The sequence below is a fragment of the Stenella coeruleoalba genome (genome assembly GCF_951394435.1).
Source record: "Stenella coeruleoalba genome assembly, chromosome: 4".
Classification (NCBI taxonomy): Eukaryota; Metazoa; Chordata; class Mammalia; order Artiodactyla; family Delphinidae; genus Stenella; species Stenella coeruleoalba.
Window position 1 is genome coordinate 118,754,094 of NC_137149.1, and position 14,068 is coordinate 118,768,161.

Sequence of the window (14,068 nt, forward strand, 5' to 3'; positions counted from 1 at the left end):
CAAAACTCCATGAACTGAAATCTTTAATACTATCAACTTGGAAATTCAATCAATATTTAGGTATCAGGCACTGGCCTAGGTCCTTGGGAGTCAATAATGAGCCAAAAAAGAAAATAAGATGTGGTCCCTATCTGCATGGATATGACGGTAGCGGAAGAGAAAGACAATCATACAGTCACACATATAAATGTAAACGGCAACTGTGGAAAACGTATGACATTACTACCTCATCTGGGAGGTCAGGATATTTCCTCAAGAAGCAAAACTTCAGTTGAGGTGTGAAGGATAGCTAAGAGCCAACGAGTGAAATGGAAGAAAAGAAAGAGTGGTAAAGACAGGGAGAAAAGCATGTGCAAAAGCCATGTAATGCAAGGAGCAAGACAAGTACAAAGGGAGAAACGAAAGCCAGCATGGGTGAAATGGAGAGTTAAATGGAGAGTTAAAAAATAAGGCTGGACCATTGTGAAGGAGTTTTGTTTTTATCCTAAAAGCAATGAGAAGCCATAAAAAGACTGGTGAAGAGGAGGGAAGAGTGACAATCAAACGTGTGTTTCAAAATAAATCACTGTGCCTTCAGGATGGATACTGGATTAGAGAGGGGTTGAAACAGAAGTGGGTAGACAAGAATGAAGGCTGCTGTAGAAATTTCAGGCAAGATGATGGTAACAAACTAAAGTGGTGGTAGTGGAAATGGGAACTAGTTGACAGATTTAAGAGGTATTTAGAAAGTAAGATTAATAAAACTTGTTGACAGACTAGACGTATAAGGGAGAGGGAGATATTAAGCATCACTCCTACTGTCCTGTATTTTCCAACTGGAAAAATAATGGAGTCATTCACTGAAATAAAAAGCAAAGAAAGAGGACCAACATTTTGGGGGGCTTTGGGAGTGAGGGAAAAATCAGTTTAGTTTTAGACCTTGTATTTGCGATATCTCTAATATATGCAAGAGAGGTGCCAACTGGAAAGCAAAATATATAGATCTAGAGCTCAGACGAGATAGAAAACACTCACGTCCTTAGAAAAGCTGACATCTTTATCCTAGTAAAACAGCTAACTATAATTGCCAAATATCCAAGAAAAACGTTAGACTTTGACCATCTGTATTTAGTTAAAACAAAAAGCTGAGACAAAACATGGTAGTAATATTTCATCAACTACAACAAAAACTGCTAGGCACCATGCGGAACACAGAGTTTTAAAAATCTTGTTTCAACAGTATATTTATTATGTCACTAATCATACAGTATTTTAAAGTTTTAGCAGGGCTGGCCAATGTCCTTGGAAATATTCAATACCTGCACTAGTCAGTAAAGTAGCCACTAGCCACATGTGGCTACTGAGCACTTGATATGTGACTGGTTTGACTGAGGAACTGAATTTTTATCCTATTTTATCTCAACTAATTTAAATAGTCACATGTGGCTAGTGGCTACTCTATTGGACAGGTGCAGTTTAGAGCTTCCTTGTATGTTTCATCTAATCCCAAACAACCACCTTATGAATTAATTGAGAGCCAGTGTGGGGGATAGAGGGATTAAAGAAGTAGAAGCTTTCATTCAACCTGCTTATTGTATTATTTGAATTTTTATTTCAAGAATATATCTTACTTGTAAAATTTAAAATATTTTTAATTTTAAAATTAATTAAATGCTGCACAGAAAAATTAGGAAATACAGAAAGAGGAAAATGAAAATAATCTGTAAACCTCCTTTAAGAAATAATCTATAATTAACATTTAGCCATATATGAAGAGGATCTACATTTTTAACCCTTTTGTTAAAAGGCGCACCAATGGCCCAAGTTACTCTCTATGAGTTTTATCATATTTCTCTTCTACCCCATCCCCATCCCAAACACCTTGAGAATCCTACTAGAAAGCTATCATCTCTAGAACTCTACCTCAAGGCTGCCAAAAATAAACAATAGTCCTCTTGCTTATCTCCCTTTCACCACCATCACGACCACCCTCTGCCACCAGTGTCATATACTTTAAGTGGAACCCAATCTCTACCCCACAATATCATGGAATCATTAGTCACTATAGTGAAAAAGAGTACAAGCTTTGGAGTCAAGCAACTTTATGAGTCTGTGGTTCTCCTTTTACTATTTGGATGACCTTGGACTAATTACTTCTGCTGGTTTCTATACCTGTTTCTTCATTTGTTTATAGAAAATAACAGTACCTAATACACAGATAGCATCTATAAAGCATAATGCCTAGCCAGAGTAGCACTCGATAAATGACAACTATTACGGCCTTCTATGTGCCTGGCGCTGCCCTAGATATTGAAGGGGAGAGCTCTGAAACAAAACAGAATCCCAGCCATCCTAGAGGTTACGTTACACTGGCTTAACCCCAGGGACTCTTTCCATCTGGGATGTGAATTCCTGATCCATCCCTTATTAGATGTGTGACCTTATGCAAAGTAGTTCATCTAAAATCTAAATTTCTTCATTTCTAACACAGTAATGTTATCTGTTCTTACCTACTTGAGATGGCTGGAGTAAAAATAAAATGAGAATATATGGGAAAATGCTTTGTAAATTATTATATGCTAAATAAAAAGAAGGTATTAAAGAGTAACATATTCCTCCTCTCTTGGACAAAGCTTTCCAATCAATATGCCAAGAATGGATTACAGGGACTTCCCTGGTGGGAAGGCAGGGGACACAGGTTCGAGCCCTGGTCCGGGAAAATCCCAATCTTAGTTGTTGCTCCGTGGCAACTAAGATCTCTTAGTTGCCGCACAGCAACTAAGCCCATGCACCACAACTACTGAGCCTGCGCTCTAGAGACCGTTAGCCACAACTACTGAGCTCATGTGCCACAACTACTGAAGCCTGTGCGCCTAGAGCCCATGCTCTACAACAAGAGAAGACACCGCAATGAGAAGCCCGCGCACCACAATGAAGCGTAGTCCCCATTCACTGAAACTAGAGAAAGTCCATGCGCAGCAATGAAAGACCCAGTGCAGCCAAAAATAAATAAATTTTTAAAAAAAGAATGGATTACAGATGTGCTGAAAATATTGACACCCCCTCTCCCTGGCCCCCTCGGCCTACAGGGAGCTGGGGAATCTGCCATACAAATAATCATTTTTATGTGTGCCATGATGCAGAAGTTTGGAAACTTTGCTCTAACACACTATCTCATGTCGGCAGACACTGGAGATGGCCAAATGACTCCCTCCTCTGGATAATTTAGGTCTCACCACCAACTCTGTTATTCTTATGATCCTGCTTCAAAGACAGTGATGTCACAGTTCTCCAAAGGATCAAGCCCGAACATCAAGGAGCTGCTAGTCCAATGCCATCATGCATATACAAAAAATGAAACAAAATAAAAACTCTCAGGTGACAATATGGCAAAGATGTTACCATACTTTCACAAAAGATTTGAGCAACTTCCAGCAATATCTGCCTAGAACCATCTTAAGACAAAAGTTTAGAAGTAATGGAAGAGAGGGAAATAGGGATGGAGGGAAGATGAAAGAGAAAATAAACAAAGAGAAAAAGAAAATGTAGACTTTTGTCTTGTAGAAAATAGCTGAGAATCCGTAAGAGCTAATCACTGGCTTCCATGACTGCCTAAAGCTAATCTAGAGACTAAAGAGAATAAGATTATTTTCAGGTTCCTTTGTTTTATAGTCTTTTTCATACTTCCTAGAACTAATGCTGGTGTATATCTGACTTTTAGACTGTTATGGTCCCTACGTCATCATCATCCATATTTTGTGGGACTGCTGTTTCCAATCTGCACATATATTGTTAGTTTCTCATCCACAGCCATATTATCTTAAATTCCCTATTAAATTTACTCCTTCCTCCATCCTGAATTTATTCCTTACCCCATCCCAAGGTTATCATTCTGGAATGTATTTATACCTCCAGACTCTTACAATGCCAAGTCTATTACTTAAAACCTTTATTTTCACATTTTCCACTCCTCATATGTCATCATACATACACACAAACACACACACACACTCACTCACACACACACACACACACACCCGACAAACACATACACAGATTTATATCCGCCCTGTGGGAAAACTATCAAATAACACTCCATAGGCCTCCTCCGAATTCATTTCTTTTTGTCATACTTTTTGGTGTGATATTCAACCAGGTGTTCAACTACTGAAGATTAATAAAGGAAAAGACCTTCTTTACTTAATGTCTGATAGAAAATCAGGTGAGATACCCCAACACATGCCAATAAAAGATGTAAAGAAAATATGGTAGAAGCAGCCTAGAGTAGTAGTTAAGAGCTCACAGTCTGGATTCAGATAACCTAGGTTCGATCCTGGCCTGACCAGTGAATTCTGAGCAGATTACTTCAGCTTCAGTTAATCATTTAGTTTCAATTTCTTCATCTACAAAAATGAAAAATTTAGCCACTTTATAAGGTTGCTGTGAGGGTTGGATGACATAATCATATTAAGCACTTAGCATAATGCCTGGCACACAGTAAGCAAACAAGTGTTAATTGTTGTTATGGTGTCAGATATAATCAATCTTCTGACTTTGTCATTACCTTAGAAGGAAACTAATTTAGCATAATTGACTCTTTATAAACTTATGTTTTCTGCCCCCCAAAGTGAGGATGCTAGACAGAGGGAAAATTATTTTGTGCGCAGAATACACTGGTTACTCCATATAGACTATGATGAGCTGTATAGGTCTCTTCAAATTCTAACATTCTATGAAACAGGTGTCAAATATTTTAGAACGTCAACCCTTGATCAACAAACACTTTACCATCAAATCCGTAAGTTCAAATATGCGCTCTAAACTTACATTAAGTTTGGAAGGATACTAACTTAGTCACAAAAGAGAACGATCATTAAATTCCTAATATAGAGGTAATATGGAGGGAAAGGAGATGTCGAGATGAGCAGCAACATGCCAAAGGCTTACAGATCACACCACTGAAGCATCATTTGCCCTTCTGAACAAAGCCGAAGCCCAAAGTAGATGCCTCAAGTGAAAAACAAGAAAATGAAAACAAAGTACACTTGAAATTTAAACTTTTACTCTGAACTGTACCCAGTAGGTTGGTGATATTAAATATGTATAAAATAATAATAAATGTATCAATTTATAAATCCACTGGATCGCCACAACATTGGCCACAAATACTTATCCCTAAAGAGAAACCTCGAAACCACAAATCAGGAACTAAATAAAGAGGCGGTCTTGCTTCCTTCTCTAGGTCTAGGAAGAAATTTAGAAACACTGAAGTTTTGAAGTAGCTAGAGATTTCATCACTATAAAGCTGGAATCTCTGCATTCTACTCTCCTTGGTGCCCAAACTAGCTATGTACAGTTTGAAAAAGTAGTAGCTCCACAAAAAAAGTTTTCATTAACTTCAAGACACTGTCTAAGGAGCAGCTTTTAATCTACCTGGAGGTTATATATCTCCTTTGAGAATCTGATAAAAAGAATGGACATTCTCCCCAGAAAGGAGAAAATGCACTGAAAACAAAACTGTGCACTTAATTTCAGGGGTGGGGATGAGGAAGTCCCCTGAAAGTCACTGACCACTAGACCACAGTCCCCAAAGGCATGACCCAGGATTAAGGCAAACTAATTTATCAATTTGAAACGGAATGAAAGTAACTGAGACCGAGATTTTAATCCAGAAAATAAAACAAGATTAGAAATATTTTGTTTTCTCAGCTAATGAGTGTTAGACGTGGTGGCTGGGAGAGGGTGTTGGTCATGTTGAGTGGGGAAAACAAAAAAACACAGGACTAACAAAAGAAAAGTGGAATTAAAACAGTGACATGTAGTCTGTTGCATTCACTCTGAGACAGCAGCAATAAAATGGCCAATTCCTGCTGCCTTAACAAGGAACGATTTAAGGTAACCAATTCTGGTGCACATTCCCACGCCAGTGAAGTTAATTAAATGGCAAATGTGAACACACACCTGCCACACTTGCAGGTGAAAGCACAAGTTTAACCAAAGTCCTGCAAATCTTCCATTTTTTCCTTAAGAACCGACTGAGAGAAATTATATGCTTTAATCTAGGAGAAAAAAGGAAGGGAGGGGGCCAGAAATCCTCAAACGTGATGGCTAAAGGATCTGCAGGAAGTGTTAACTACAAACCTTTTGAGATCAAAGGGCTCAAGAGGGAGATGAGAATAAAACAAGGGAAGTAATAATAAAATAAAGTAAAAGGGAAAAGCGTCTAGAAACTGTTCTTAAAACAAAACAAAAACCTCTTTCCTGTTTCCTAGACACGTAAACAGTAGTAACTTGGCAAAGAGGAACGGATGAGACGACGGCACAACTTCCTTCCCAAACTCCAGCATTCCTTGGACGTCCTCGCAAGCAGTCAGGCTTGGGACATGTCACAGGCAAGGCTCCTCCCTGCACCACTGCCCGAGGAACTTCTCGCAGGGACTATCGCTATCTCCCTTCCTCTCACTGCGGGAGAGGAGAAATAGGGGATGCAGGGAAAGGAGAGCAATGAAGGCTGGACACCAAACCTGAAGGTGGCCCGCTCCGAGGCTTAGTCGAGAAAGACCTGGATCCTTCAACCCCTTTCTCCGCTCAATACATGCAAAACCGGGAGGGTGCCGCCCTGGGAGGGCCAGTCTTACCTCTTCACCCGGATGTTTCGGGGGTACACTCAGGGGGGGACAGGAGGAACGAAGGGACAGAAACCCAAGGCCGAATGCCTGGACAGAGAGAGATGGCACACACAGACTAAGGACATAAGTGCCCTGTGGAAGTCCGGAACTGCGAGCTCCAGAGGCAACGTGTCCAGCCCCGCCAACCACCTCCGAGAAGCATTCCCCCGCCTCTTTCCCAGCCGGCCAGCTCCGCCCTCACCTGTCTGCAGGGAAGCCGGCAGCTCGCACGTCGAGGATTATCCCTGCCTCTGCTCTCCGGAGTCGCCTCAGCCCTGGCAAGAAGTGAGCGGAAACGCGACCCGGGCCTTTTCCTTCTTCCCCTTCTCCCACGCACCTAGGCTCCTCGGGGGCGGGGAACAACAGCGGCTGTCACAGCCTCACACTGACCAACCGCCGAGGACACTCAGACCGGCAGCAGCTCCACCAGGCCTACAGCTTCAACACCGAGAGCAGCGGAGCCGGAAGTGAGGGGACCGGAAGTAGCGTTGTCCGTAGCCCTGGACGGCCTCTCTCTCCCTCAGTCTGGCCGACCCAGCCACGTCTCGATGGTGCCAGCGCGCTTCCCCCTCCGCCCCCTCCGCCCCACTCCAGGAGGCGGGCCCCGCCCCTCCCGCTGCGGCCCCTAGCAACCACATCCGGGACTCAGTCGGCGCCTTTGCCCGGGTAATTTTCTGGCTGCGGCTAGATTGCTGGGGGGGCTGTGAGCGCGGGTCCAGATGCACCTGCCAGAGCTGGGGGCTTGCCGAAGGGCGCGCTGGCCTGGTCTTGAGTGGTCGGAGGTCCAGGAGCCCTCGGCATCCTTTTCTCACCCACACACCCCAGCCTCACGTATTAGGCGTCCCCCCAACAGACGGTGAGCCGGTGGCGGGAGGGTGGAGGTGGACGTAGCTCACCGCCTCGCAATCACAGGAGAGCCAAGCTTCTTTCTCAGCTGCCAGAGAGCACGTAGAAGGTTATTTAAGCCCCGTGGGAGGCGGGAGGGTGGAGGGAATGCGGGGTTTAGGGAGCAGACGGGATGCGGGCGCCTCACTCTCTTTCCCCAGTGCCTGGAAAGCCACCCTCTGGCCACGTCGCTCACGCCCACCCGCTTCAGGAAGACCAGACCTCCTCGCCCGGCACCCCTGAGTTCTTATGATTTGCTCTATCTTTGTGATCACCTTCTGCTCTGCTCGCTCGCAGACAGTGGGTCCATGATACTGTTCTTTCCTGTTACTGTTTATCCAGAGGACTGATTTCTGCTTTCTTTGCTCGCCCCGTTACTTAAGTAGATCACTGCCCTGTCTACAGAAACCGACGAACAGTCCTTCTCTAAGATCCCTTTGTAGTTTCCTAAGTGGAGGCCCCAATCTGTACTTCGGATATTCTCGCTGTCCCCAGCACCGTATGGCTCTGCAGTGGTGCTAGACAAACCTGAAGCTCAGTTGCATACAGTACCTACCGGTGATCCAGCCGAGCGCATCTCCCTTCAAGGTTTCGGACTCCGCTTTTACTTTGACAGCCTTGGGTGCTCATTTTCACCACCATTTCACTTGCAGGAATGCCAAAGGCAACAGTGCACTCCGTGGGACCTACCCCTCTTTAGACCATAATTCTCACCTGCCTTGTCACATTAGTTGACAAGACATTTTTAATGACTAAGTGCCCGAAGGCAGAACTCTGCTTCTCCAAATTTGTAGGGAGTTTCAGCGTAGTGAACTGTACATCCCTGTACAGATAATCTTTCCCATATCTGTGAAGAGTAGATACCCGTGACACCACCAATATTTCAAAAGTAAATAACAATATTTATTGTCTGAAATCTCCAGGACACCTTCTCTGACAAAAACCGTAATGAAATCCCAAAACAAAAATCTGTGGTTAAAGGGCCCTTATCTTAAATGGGTGAATATATATGCCGATTCATTTAACTTAAGTTCTACAGTTTACTGTGGATTTTCCTGTTCAAAGCCATCTGTTAGGCTTCTCAATTATAAGAAAAGGATTCCAATCTAGGATAATTACTGCTCTTATTATATAGGAACAGAATGGAACTTAGTAGTAGATGGAAAACAGTGAAAGTCTATGCACTTTCTTTGGGAAAAAGGAAGTAGTAGCCATTATTCTTGGGTTTGGGGAAAATTTTTCATACTAACTCAAAGACTATTTTAAACCTAACCTTGCTTAGATGGAGACTTTTTTCATCTCTCTCTCTCTCTCTCTCTCTCTCTCTCTCTATCTCTATCTCTATCTCCCCCTCTCCCTACAGCTTGGGGAATTCTGCCTGCCCATTCTCCTTAGGAAGAACAGAAGATTACTACTTTTCTTTTAATTGCCATTGTGTTTGGAGAAGTAAGACAAAAAGGGAATAGCTGCCTGTCACATATGCTTATGACATGGGGCTTATCTACTCATTTACCTTTGCACTGCTATTGGCTATTATTCAGCTTTAGAAAAATCAGGTACCGTTTATTCACTTGGCCTGTGGGAAACTGTGGCAGCCTATCTTTTATTTATTGATCGGGAAGGAAAGGAGGCAACGGGTTAAAGGATATTGTTACTTTTCCTTTCTGAGTGAATTAAATGTGCATGCAACCTTTTCTCTTTGCTTTAGATGTTGAATATTGTATTCTGCTTATCAATATCTCCTTGGAAGAAGAAGGTGCTAGTTTTCTTTTCTAGGGGAATTCTGGTAGTGTCACAGTAATTTTGTCACTGTTTATTGACAGCTTCCTTTTCATGAAGAGATATTTAGTTACTGATTGCACAGTGTAATTCTCTGGAAATAAACCCTTTATTAGGGGGTACTGATTAATGGAACATTTAAACAAACCCATGTATAGTAGAATGAGTAGAACATCAGAGTAGAAATTGTTTTAACTAAAAGAAAAGAAACTATTCATAATTCCATTTTCTGGAGTTAACATTCAACATTTTGGTCAGTATCTTTTTTTTCTGTGAGTATTTTTTTCTTCATTTATTTAACAGATCGTTTTTAAGAACTTACTGTTTCCTGGGCACTAAGCACTGTAGGAATAGCCATGAGCCTTTGCCCTCATGTAACTTTCAGTGTATGTTGTATTTGTTGGCATACAGTGGTTGCTTTTTCCACTTAATATATTATGGAATTTCCATTTGGAAATTCCAATTTCCAATGGAAATTCCATTCCATTAAATATTCTCCTTCAGTGACTTCCATATCCTGGCTATTGTAAATAATGCTGCTATCAACATTGGGGTGTGTGTATCTTTTCATATGAATGTTTTTGTTTTCTTCAGATATATATCCAGCACTGGAATTGCTGGGTCATATGATAGCTCTGTTTCTAGTTTTCTGAGGAACCTCAATACTGTTTTCCACGTTGGTTGCATCAATTTACATTCCCACCAACAGTGTACAAAGTTTCCCTTTTATCCATATCCTCGCCAACATTTTTTATTATTTTTGATGATAGCCATTCTGACAGGTGTGATGTGGTATCTCATTGTGGTTTTAATTTGCATTTCCCTGAATATTAGTGATGTTGAGCATCTTTTCATATGCCTGTTGGCCATCTGTGTATCTTCTTTGGAAAAATGTCTAATTAGGTCTTCTGCCTATTTCTAATTGGGTTGTTTGTTTTTTGATATTGAGTTAATGGGCTGTTTATGTATTTTGGATATTAACCTCTTCTTGGTCACATCATTTGCAAATATTTCCTCCCATTCAATAAGTTGTCTTTTCATTCTGTGTATGGTTTCCTTTGCTGTCCAAAAGCTTTTAAGTTTAATTAGGTTACATGAAACTTAAAAGCAGAGCGTTTTCTCCTGCTGGTGGCAGCAGAGGAAATTAGAGAGGTTTGAAGCATGAAAGAGATTTGACATGAGGAAGGTTCTCTGTTGCTGAAATAAAGAGGTCCACAGGCAAGTACCTGAGGGAGGCTTCCAAGAGGTGAGAGCAGTCTCTGCTCACAGGCAACAAAAAACCCAGGGACTTCAGCCCTACAACCACAGAAGTTGAATTCTGCAAATAACCTGAATGAATTTGGAAACAGATTCTCCTCCAGCCTCTAGATAAGAGCCCAGTCTGACTGACATCTTGATTTCTGCCCTGTAAGACCTGAAGCAGCGGACTTAGTTAAGCCCACCTGGACTTCTGGCTACAGACTGTAAGATAATAAATGGGTGTTGGTTTAAGCCATTAAATATGTGTTAATTTGTTACACAGCAATAGAAAATAAATATATTTTGTAAGCTAGATTATTTTTACATCTACAATTTTTGGGGGAGGGGATAAAATCCTCAGTATGGACTTGCTGGATAAAACCTATGCACATTTTTAAGGTTGTTTTTAATTTATTTATTTATTTATTTTTGGCTGCATTAGGTCTTCGTTGCTGTGCGTGGGCTTTCTCTAGTTGTGGCGAGCAGGGGCTACTCTTCGTTGCAGTGTAGGGGCTTCTCGTTGCAGTGGCTTCTCTTGTTGTGGAGCACGGGCTCTAGGCACGCAGACTTCAGTAGTTGTGGCTCACAGGCTCTAGAGTGCAGGCTCAGTAGTTGTGGCGCACGGACTTAGTTGCTCCGCAGAATGTGGGATCTTCCCAGACCGGGGCTTGAACCCGTGTCCCCTGCATTGGCAGGCAGATTCTTAACCACTGCGCCCCCAGGGAAGCCCCTTTTTTAAGGTTTTTGTACTGTATTGCTAATTTGCCCTCCATAAGCTTTGTACCAATTTATTTAACACAGGTTCCTAGCAACCTATGTTACTGCATCCTGGCAAACACTAGATACTGCTGTTCTGGTAAATAAAAGCAAAAACAAAAAGGTATCTCCTGTTTTGAAGGAAGATTTACATTTCTCATATTACTGACCATTGTTTTCTTCATTTGGAATTCAGTTGGTAAGTCTTTTTTAGTGAATTGCCTGTTCTTAGTCGTTAGTTAGCTTTACTGTTGACATAGAGAAGGTTGTTCCTAACATGTAGTACAGCATTTCTCTTGTAATATTTTCAAGGGGTAGAATGATTAATTGAGAGAATGATTAATTAATTGATAGAATGAATATTCTAAGAAATATTAGCTGCTGCCATCACTCCCTGCAAAAAAAATATCCCAGCCATTGTACTGTGGGAGAATGGAAAATGTCAGCTTCGTTAATCAGGCAGTATTGGTGCCTTATTCTTTGCTGGGGAAAAAGTTTAGCATGTCTGGTTTGTCATTAGAAGTGTGGTTGTTTCAGGAATAAAGATATATTGCATCTTACCGTGGAAAATTGTAGATTTGACTACTGTTCAAGAAGGAAAAATATACTGTTAACTTCAGAAAAAAACTATCTTCCTAAACAAACATATCACTATTTTCAGTTTGATCAAGATAATCAGTAATCTCTGATGTGTATATTACATTGCTTTATTTGGGATGGGGTAAGGGAGAAAATTCAAGTCACTTTTCTGTAATCCTTGTTATTTGAGATGATAGGGTTTATTTCTGACAAATGAAATAAGGCAGAAGGGAAAAAAGGAAGGAAAGAAGAAAAGAGGAAGAAAGGAAAGAACAGAAAGAAGAAAGAGATTCCCTCTTTCTTTTGGAGAGTAGTTTTGCTTGATTTTTCTTAAGAAATTCGTTCTTGCTACCTACATTTCTGAAGATTGGTGTCTTCCTAATGAGAGCAAGATATTTTTAATTTTTTATTTTGAAATAATGGTAGATTTATAGGAAATTGCAGAAAAATATACAGGGAGGTCCCATATATGAGTAAGATTTTTTTTTTTTAGTTGAATGGTCAAATCTTATTTACTTAGAAAGGTCAGACCACCCTAACAGTTGGATATGGAATGTGGTTGCTATTTGTGTCCACAGAATTCATAATGGCTATTCTCCTATGGAGGCCTGATATTGCTTCTTGGGGTGGGGGCTAGGTTTGGATAGGCATTGGAAATGCTGAGTTGGCTTGGTGCTGAGAGCATAGAATGTGCCCCTGTTAGAGGAGCCACACCATGTAATTCAAGGACACTGTAATATAGTGAAAAGAATGTAGACTTGACATTAGAAAGCCTGGATTCTGGACTGCATTCAACCACATTATAACTGTATGAGCTTTGAATCCACTTTTACCTCCCTCCCGCATTGTTTGGAATACAGGAAATAAAGCAGTTTAGAAACTAACACTCTAGGCTCTCATAATTATTTTTAAGACCTTTTTTTTTGCAATAACAGCAACAACGAAAACTCCTTTACTGGTTGTGTTTCCTATAATAAAAATTACGTCTTTGATTTTGATGACAAAGGCAGAGGAATTTTAACAAAGTTTTGTGCAAAAAAAAAAAAAAATGCATGTGTCATCTTGAAACCTCGGAGGACAGAGAAAAATTAGAGGAATGGAGTGCCCACACTCTCACAGGGAAGTAACACGGGTTCATCAAATTAGCTTGTTTCCTTGGCCTGCAGGAGGCCCAAAGACTGACTGTGGTTTCCGGTAGGGGAGATGCTACCTGGGAAGGTAGAGGCGAGCCCACCTGGGGCCCTGTGACTGTTCTCACAGTACTATTTGGCTTAAGAAGAGCTCTGCTTTCAGTATATGTTTTAGGTGGGATTCTTGCTTCTATTCGAAGTACGATTTCATTAAATCTCTGAATTTTATAGATTGACACAGATGAAAGGAACATTAGAGAGAAGACAATGATGCTGAGATCATCAAACATTTATTGAACACTCTGTAAGGTGCAAAATACTGTGCTAAGTGCTTTACACCATGTCACTGAATGTTCAATTACCCCACGAGGTACGTGCTGTAGTTACCCTTATTTTACCAATAAGGGTGCCAAGGCTTCAGATGGTTAAATAAACTACCCAGGATCACATTCAGTACTAAATGGCAGAGTCACTTGTCAATTCGGGTGTGTCTGGCACCAAAGCCCATCTCCTTACACTATGATAAGCCCTTTATTTTACAGATAAAGAAGTGGAAGTCCTGAGAGGTTAAGACCATGGTCACTCTCATTCTAACTCTTCGTCTAGGTCTTTTTCTGCATTATATCTTCTCAGTAATTTGTTTATTCCTATGCATTTTGTCAAGTATTTTTGGCCTTTGTGCATCCAGCTAATGTGTCCAATTGATTTAAAGTTACTAGATTTTTAAGCATTTAGATAGAATAAGATTTCGATTTTTAAAATTTGTAATGGAATCCCTTGGTTTGATTTTTAGTGAAGCATTTTGTACCAGACTCCTATAAAAGAGACACTGTCTCCCATGTGCTATTAAAAGTTGGACCTTGTGACCACTGTCTGACTGTGTTTTTCTTTTAGAGAAGTCAGAGGGGGCAGTGTGTGACTTCATGGAAAAAATAGCCACCAAAGATCTATCCAGCAGCATTTTTAGTTCTTTAATTTTGGTAAGCTCACACTTTCAAAACAGATTAAATTTGTCCGATTTATTTCAGAAGTATATATTACAAAGCATTCAAC

At 41.0% G+C, this 14,068-nt stretch overlaps 1 protein-coding gene across 2 annotated transcripts in view; it reads right to left on the reverse strand.

Moving 5' to 3' along the window:
• The window catches only part of ARFIP1 (ARF interacting protein 1), a 135,289-nt gene extending 128,173 nt beyond the window's left edge, over window positions 1-7,116 (reverse strand). The window contains exon 1 of one of the 2 annotated variants that reach the window (XM_079920983.1): window positions 6,850-7,116. The gene's annotated coding sequence lies outside the window, so the exon portion shown is untranslated. Of the gene's footprint in view, window positions 1-6,617; window positions 6,702-6,849 lie in introns of those variants that run through there. The other variant, XM_079920984.1, reaches the window with a different exon arrangement.
• Between the last annotated feature and the right edge of the window lie 6,952 nt (window positions 7,117-14,068).